Source organism: Phoenix dactylifera, chromosome 2, assembly GCF_009389715.1.
Source record: "Phoenix dactylifera cultivar Barhee BC4 chromosome 2, palm_55x_up_171113_PBpolish2nd_filt_p, whole genome shotgun sequence".
Lineage (NCBI taxonomy): Eukaryota > Viridiplantae > Streptophyta > Magnoliopsida > Arecales > Arecaceae > Phoenix > Phoenix dactylifera.
Genome location: NC_052393.1, coordinates 24,581,467 through 24,590,348, shown reverse-complemented (window position 1 = coordinate 24,590,348; position 8,882 = coordinate 24,581,467). Strand labels below are relative to the sequence as shown.

The 8,882-nt window shown below is 38.4% G+C and overlaps 1 long non-coding RNA gene across 1 annotated transcript; it reads left to right on the top strand.

Annotated features, from left to right (window-relative positions):
• The first annotated feature begins 4,861 nt into the window (after positions 1-4,861).
• LOC120109932 lies at positions 4,862-5,917 on the top strand. The gene is made up of 2 exons (XR_005510740.1): positions 4,862-4,946; positions 5,418-5,917. It is a non-coding gene; the product is annotated as an uncharacterized LOC120109932 (long non-coding RNA).
• Positions 5,918-8,882: the final 2,965 nt, after the last annotated feature.

The following is an 8,882-nucleotide window of genomic DNA, read 5'->3' as shown; positions in this document are numbered from 1 at the left end:
TAGGGTAGTTGGGCCATAATCAGGCATAGTTGAAATTTCCTAGGGTTCATATCTCATACCCTCATTTACAAAAACTGGCATAATCGGATTATTCACATACACAATATATGTGTATATGTATGCTTTTCTCTATTACAGTTGAGACCTTTCTTTTGCTGATTTCTTCACCTACATGAATTTCTTCAAGGAACATAATAGCTAATACACACACTTGTAACCATGCCAAAAAAAAAAATGAACATGAAACACGGTAAACCATATCTGTTGCCTACCAAGACAACCAAAGACAACACTAACCCTATTATAGGAATCAATGAGAAATATAAGGGGCCAACCCGTACCGAACTGGTACTGGCTTTGACCAGTCCGGTTTGTACGGGCCGGTTCAGCCCGTACCGAACTGGTACTGGCTCTGACCAATCCGGTTTGGTGTTAAAAACTGATACCCCGGTACGGGCTCTGACCAGTCCGATTTGGTGTTAAAAACTGGTACCAGCCCGTACCGGTCGGTACCGGTCAAGGTTTACTGTACCAGTACCGATAGGCGTACCGGTCTCCTACCGGATCGGTACGGTTTCGGTTCGTACCGAAATGGCTGGTACGAACTGGCCAACTCTTCCCGCTGGAGCCGGAAAGAAGAAGAGAACGAGAGAGCGGGGCGAAAAGAGAGAGGGAGGAGACCTGTAGCCACCATTGGAGAGCCGCGGAGGGGCCGCGGAGGCTGGGGGGCAGGGGAACCCGCGGGGGCGCGGCTGTGGCTTTTTAATTTTGAGATTTTAAGTAAAGTCGGCAAATTGGGTGTCAACTTTACTTAAAAATCTCCGAATTACAAACTTTGAAAAATGCACTTAAAAATTCCTAAATTAAAAAACTGCGGACTCGGCCTCCGTGGGTTCCCCCACCCCTCCGCGGCCTCGGCCTTCCGCCGCCCCTCCGCGGCTCTCCGATGGCAAGCCACAAGTCTCCTCCCTCCCTCTCTTCCCCGCGTTCTCCTCTCCTTCTCTTTGTCTTCTTCATCTCCGGCACAGAACCAGCCCGTACTAGTTTGCACTGCTCCGGCGTACCGGTTACTGGCCGGACCAGTATGAGCCGGTTCCGTTAGATCCTGGTACCGTCCCTGGCCGAACTGGCCAATCATACCGGCCCACATCGGTTCTAAATTTTTGGAGGCTTTTGGATGCGTACCGCTACTCGGCGCTCATCGGTGGATCGGGGTACGGCGAACCTTGCAAGGGGCAAAAATAGGAGAATATAATAATTGTCATTTTTGGTGACTGATAGGAGGATGGTAAGATCTGACAAACCTACATGTCATTTTGAAGAAAGTACAGATTTAGCCTAAAGATATCATCTTTTGATAAAAGGTTCGCCCATGTGTTTTTGATCATATCTAGTTGTATCAAGGCAAAGATTTGTCCAATCCTACAAGCCATGAGATGATTACAGCAGAAAGCAAAATGGTGACCCTGAATGCTCATCCTATGGTATATCAATAAATAAACCAAGATAGGATATATATGAACTGTTATCTAAGGAAGAGGAAGGAAAAAAGGGAGATCAACCAATACCACCAAAAGAAGGAACTGTTTATTTATGCTTGTCCTATACCATGGAGTGCTTACTCGGATGGTATCCCCACTTGCCACTTGAGCAAGGGGATGGGGGTCGATTTTGGTTGGAGTCATCCCTCAAAAGATGGGGTGGATATAGGGTAGAAGGTGGGGATTAAGCCCTCCTAATCTCAAAAAGGAGAAAAAAAAGACAAGAAGAAGAAGAAGAAGAGAGGAGAAAACAAGTGGACTGCTTGAGCAAATTCAACACCTTTATTTTCCTATTATAATAGGGAACCACTAATAAGCCTTCCTAATGTAATAGAGTGTCACCAACAAGGCTAAATAACTGAACTGTCTTCTTCTGGTCATCGCTGTCCATTTAATAAATGTTGCATCCCTTATTAGGGTCCAAAACATAATGGTAGGGCATTTGTACATGACCCAAAGCATATTAGCCCAGTAAATGCCCAAATGAAGAAAATACATGACCATTACATAATTAAACTAAGAAATATACAACATTAGTAGAATATGATCTTTTTCGCCTTAGATTTGATGTACAACCGAAAGTATCTGCTTGCTACCCTTCTATTGTTATCTCTACTGTGGTAATATATGAATAAGACATCGACATATCACATATAGTTGGACATTATTATTTTAAGCTGCATCTGATAGATGCAGCTTTTAGTATGTTTTATGGGGTATTTAGATATATGCATCTTTGTGTAATTTGTATATTACTAATACTAGTTGGTCACCTTGGATAATTAACTCTGTCTGAATTTTACCAAGATTTATCCATCGTTTTTTTTTCTTATGGTGTCTTTATAATTAACTTTTATTGTTCTATTATCTGATAATACACTGTTCAAATAAATTACACCAGTGTTATTATGCAACTCATGTTCCTGAAGGTGTTGCTGCAGATTGCGCCTTGCATGTGCCCGTGTTTCAGTGGATCAACCAGGAAAATTAGAAAGGCAGAGAAAATTCACAGGGATGTAATATCATTATTGTGTTCCATATTTCTGGCCAATCAAGGAGCGGGGGATGCTGCTGGAGAAGGAAATCCTAATCTTTGTTGTAAGTAACATGCCTGAATGGGTCATAAATATTCACCACAATCACTATGTTTAAGCATGACAGCTTCCTCCTGAATAATCTTTTATTAAAATCATGTTTCAAATATAGCAGTGGTCTGCTGCCCATATTATGGACAAATTTTTCGTTGTCTTTTAGTACCATTCCTATCTCCAAGGTTCATTCTATGTCTTGGAAGAAGTTAGATCCTATTATTTTAGTGGTACCTTAGATTTAGAAATGTACACTTTTTATTTAGTATTGAAAAAAAGAAGGCTATATATAGATCCATTGCCCTTTTTTATCATTTTTTATTTGTAATAGTGGATGACATATTATTTGAGAGTTTTGCAGCTTCATTTTTGCTTTGCACTATATGTGCACCATGCATGATTTCCTATTACGTTGCTTAAAGTGGTATAAATGCCTGCCATATATAATTATATATAATGTACAAGGTTTCTAGTTGTCCAAACTTTGAAGAGAGATTTAATGAATATAGTTTATATGTATTGGATGTGTATGTATTATGCATGTTTTTGGGCTTGCATTAGTTAAAAGAATGTTATTATTTTTCTTACTAGCTATTAAGGTAGAGTTAAAAAAATTTAGTTCATCAGTTGCATATTTAGTATAAATGTTCGACATGAATTATTCTAGGGAATGAAAAGAGCCCACTCACTAAAAACATGTCTTGTAGACCCATTTGATGAATGAACATATCCTATCGCCTATGTCATACCATTTGTGCTGCATAAACTTTTGTCTCTGGTATGTAGGTTTTATATTCTAAGTATATTTTATCACTATAGTTCTTTAGAGGTAGTGAAAAAGCAAAAGAAGGTAACTGATTTTTCAAAAAAGTGGCTGTAAGTTCTACATCCTCTTCTATATAATTAAATTCTTTGCTTAGAAGATTCAGATATTCGACAAGTATTAGTATTGCTATGGTACAATGGTTATGCTGTACCGGTCGGTTACTGATCGAATACCGAGCGTACCGTAATCCCGTACCGATGGGTACCGGTATCGGTACGGCCAATATCGGTACGCCTGACGTACCGCATACCATACTGTACCGACACTCGGTACGGTCTATACTAGTGCGGCACCGGTACGGGGTTCGGTACCGGTACGGCGAACCTTGTATGGGTATGATATTAGTCCTGAAATGGTACTTCAGCCAGAAGAAGAGCATGGTGACAGTTTTTCACATGATAAAGCAGCAGTTTCAATCAATAATAATAATTGATGAAAAGGAAAATCATTCAGGAAAAATCCAGTCAAATTTCCTTATATAAAGACACATTCTACATTTTTTTGGGGGGGGGGGGAGGGGGGGGGTTGTTCACCACCAAAAATGGAGATAATGAAAGTAAGTGTATCCTATCTTAGCCATAATGCTGAGAAGCAACCCAAAAACTACATTAAAATAAAGAGAAAACACCGTTCCAAGTAACATTTAAACCAACAATTTCCAGGGCTGTATCAACCCCAACAAGCGAACTGTTTCTATTTAAAAGGTTCAAAAATAATTCAAATTTCAAACCAAACAAGGATGAACCCTCTACCCTAAACAAACATCAGTGAGTCCCAACCTCAACATACAAATAACACCTGCTGTGTTTGAGACACCTTGACTCGGTCTTGGTTTCACCCCAAGTTGGCTCAAGCCATCCCTTCCACAAAGCCGATCATTGCTGAAGGTCAAAGTTGATGGGGCAATACCGCTGAGTTGCTGGAAGGCTTTTTCTGCAACATCTTTGCTCTTCTAGTTATTAAGCACACAAAGATGTTGATGGAGCAATACCACTGCTTTTTTTAAAAGTTATTATTAGTTACCCAAGGATGTCACTCGATAGCTCAGCAATTTTTGCACATAATAAATCATTTAATATGGTTTCAGTATTCTATTGCTTGGTAGGTGATTTGTGCTGTCACGTCATGGCTCTTGGCCTAGTCATTCAACATTTTTTGCTAGCAGAAACAATTTCGGAATTGTCCACCTGACTCAATAAAATGAAACAGGATGATGAAGATTCTTTGTTGCAAGGAGAGCGAGAGGCTGAAATGATGATCATTGAGGCTTATGCTGCTCTGCTGCTTGCATTTCTGTCATAGAGAGGTCTGTATAGCTTTTCAATGTATACATGTTTTTTTGGGTAATTTCATCATGTTAATAGGGTAATTTCATCATGTTAATATTTCTGCTAATTTGTCGCCAACAGTACCAAGGTGCGTGAAGCCATTGCCAGCTGCCTCCCTAATCACAACTTGCAAGTTTTAGTACCTGTTTTGGAAAGATTTGTGGTACGTTTTCAAATGAAATAATGTAGGGAGCTCAGTGTCATGCATTCTATGTAGATAGAAGGGAAAAAGAATTTTTATTCTCATATGTTTAGTTTTTTTTCATTTGAACCCTGCATGATCTCATGTGGTACATGGATGGCTCAACATTTCACAACTTTTTGAATCCACATGCCAAAGTTTTGTGGTGCAGCATGATGGGATTATCCTGTTTTCTCGTTCCTACTTATTTGATTTTCTATTATATTTTGTCGTTCATTTCTTTCCTCCGAACCCTTGCAACTAGTATCGCTTTGGCTGGAACTTTCTTCCCTATTGGTATCCTATTCATAGAAAATTTTCATAAAATATCCTGGATTTTATTTATTGTTTTCTATAAGATCTACTAATATTATTATGTAAAGTGAATTTGAAAATGCCTGTTGGCTCTGCATTTTTTTAACGCAATCTTTTGGTCCCACTTTGATTTGCCAGGCATTTCATCTGACACTAAACATGATATCACCGGAAACACATTCGGCTGTTGTCAAAGTAATTGAAACTTGTAAAGCACCTTAGAGAATGCAGAGATCCTGTACAGTGCTATTGATCTCTCGCTCGACCTGGAATTTCTTTTCGGTAATGATGCTTTGAGGAAATGGGGTTGGGTTGGCTGCACAACCTCGGGGACTAGCAAAGATCTGTATTCTAATTTGTTTGACCAGTTTCTTTTTTTTTTTCCCCTACATTATTTCCATCCCTGTTTGGGTTACGGTGCATTCCATCTCCATGCCCAGACCAGTGAATGTACGATGGTAGTATAGGCAAGTGCAGTGTTCGTGCTTGGGTTCCTGTCGAAATTGAATCAAATGAATTTGTTGGCAGATGTAGCTTTGAGTTAAATGTTATTCAACACTTCTTTGGTTTCCCTCTACGGTTGCCAGCAAAGGTAATTCTAAAATCTATATTCAGCAGAGTATAATTTTACATCAAAACTATGCATTGTCTTAAATTTTTCTTCAGGTCTTGTGTTAAATGAATATGTTGTTTTCGTAGAAAAATGAGCAACTTATTGACTATATGGTGGGAAAGGGAAGGCTGTCTTTGTTCCCTTCTACGTTTTTTGAATTCTTTTGCTGTATAAGTTCTATGGTTAACCATCATTCTGTGAAGATACGAGCAGAAAAGCCCTATCTTGATTTCTTTTGCTGTATAAGTTCTATGGTTGACCATCATTCTGTGAAGATACAAGCAGAAAAGCCCATGTAATGCAGTGTACACGGTTTTGAAAAATAATGACTTACCATAAGGTACTTAACAAACTACAAAAGGTGATCAATGGCCAAACATATGAAGATCAAAGGCATGTAGATCATATTAGTGATATTCATAGCAGTCAACAGAATAGCAAATCGCATGTTATATGGTCATTTTAGACTGATGATTGATATGAAAGAACTTTTAAATCGTAATAACAATCATGTAATTTTTTTAGCATCTATAATCTAAAAGGGGACTTCGTATTCATAATAAGAAAAAGGAGAAGCGGAGAAAAGTTCTCTCATGGAAATGCTCATCCACAATTGCTTTAGCCATATTCTTATAACTATATATTCAGTATTAATTTATGTTATCATATGTGGCATTCAACAATTGCCAACTACCAAAAAATAGGATGCATGTCAAGCGTTATGAGTTTGGACTGATCATAGATTCAAAGGAATGTAAAGTAGGTCAAAAATATGTAAAGGTCCATTTACTAACATGCTAGATTTGAACTTACATATGGGTATGCAGACTCCTAAAGAAATTTCTTTTTCTTCTCCGTCAGCTGTATTGAAGGATTTTGAGGATGGTAAAAGAAAAAAAAAATCATCTATATATATAGAGCTAAATTTGGCTATACTTGAGTAGACTCCATCGATGACCGAGCCCTAAAATATAATTTATTACATTTAAGTTTGCCTGCATACCAAAAATTATATAATTTAGAGATTTCTAGTATATACATCATGTAGTCAAAAAATTAGACAGTCTAAATAACATTAAATTTTATATATATATATATATATATTACCACTTGATGCATAGGTTAGAGGTCTTTAAATTACATGATTTTTAGTTTATAAGTAATTTGGAGATAGTAGATCATATTTAATGGCTCAGATCATCAATGTAGGACTTTCCATATCTAATGTAGACTGATTAGATCAAAGTGGGGTTCTACTCGAGTGCAGCCAAGTCCGGCTCTCTCTCTCTCTATGTGTGTGTGTATTTGTGTTATAATGAAATCTATACATCTAAAAAAATCTAAGTATCATGATATACAAAGTGTGCTAATTTAATTATGGTTGATTATCAATATGGTGTTTTATATTTGGAGGATAGATTGCTAAAAGAGCTTCTTCATTTGGGACCTTGACCTAGTGGTTGAAGACCATGGTAGGGGCACATGAGCTATGCTTGATATCTTGCTTCCATTGGCCTATCCAGGGTTCAAGGACCAAGCCCCTAATCCGAATTTTTGAAGGTATCGTGCTCTCGGATACAATTCACCTATCCTAAGGTGTTTGGAATTTCGTCCTTCGCATTTTGGGATTTTTTGAGTAATTGAGATGTTTGAGGGCTTTTGTATTGAGATTTTCTCCTCTCTTTTTTGTACTTTCTCCACTTTCTAGATCCAGTCACTTTGTACAAGTGTTCTAACTAATACATAGCATATTAAATATTTAAAATGATTTTGCTAAAGAAATGTTCTAGAAAGTAAAGGTATGGAGGTTTGTTCTTATTATTTAATTGCATGATTAATCCAAACTCCATCCACAGGAACCAGCTCCCATCACTGGCCCTTCATAGTAGGCACTAATAAAAAAGGAAGCATGATTATTAGCTAACTATAGTTATAATTTTTGTTGGCAACTAGATCTTCTTAGGTGTGCATGACTTCATTGTGTAGATCATATATTTTTCTGAAGAAAATGAGTCTTCAATTCCATCCGAACATATTAGATGGTGATAACCAGGGCTACAAATTACTGGCTTCCACATATGGCTAGTGAACAGAGTTCCAAAACCGAGTCTGGGACGCTTTGACAGCCTCGATCATTTGATGTTTGTGGAAGGAGAGGAATGGCAGGATATCTAGCTTTTAAGCAAATCCAACTTCAGTAATAGTTCTCAAGCAAGCATTGGATCCGCAGAATATTTAACTTTGAAGCAAATTCAACGGGTATCAAAGTTTCACCAAAATTGGCCAACGATTGATAATCCAAACGGAACTGCAAGAAGCTGAGCGCTTAGAAGCTCAGCTGCTTTAAAGGAACTGCTGTGGCCAGCACCGCCTCGGTGTTGGGAGGACATAGGAATCTCATGTATTTCTACGCCATGTAAATATCCCATTTAAATAAATAAATCGGCTATATCAGCCTCTCATTTCACAAAAAAAAAAAAAAAACTGAGTTGATTACATTTTTATTATTATAATGATCTTCGCCTTCCAATTATTACAAAATAAAATGCAGGAGACATCAACCTTTCCATGTTCACCACTGTTATTGCTGTGGACCGGTCCGACCAAGGTGTGGAGCGGGGAAGATGCTGAAAGGCTCGACGGTGAGCTGCTCGGGTCGTACGAGGCTGAGATTTAGAGTAGAAGGTTGTGTTTAGGGTTCTAGTCCGCGACCGAGCTTCGTTCTAAAACAACAAAAACGAAGAAGTTATCTTGTCGGAGTGTGTATGCCTAAGTCATAGTGATACTTAGGGAAAAAAAGATCTCACCAGAGTAGATTGTTCGAATTCGAACACGTGGATCGGCTGGGCTGTCGTCCATAAATTTGGACATGTAGGTCGACTAGAATTGGCAAGCCTCAGTGTACGTTTCGAAAATCAGATGTGGGTGTTTTGTACGTGGATCATGTCCTGCCTATTTTACCGGTGTGATTTCTTTCTAGGCTTGTCATG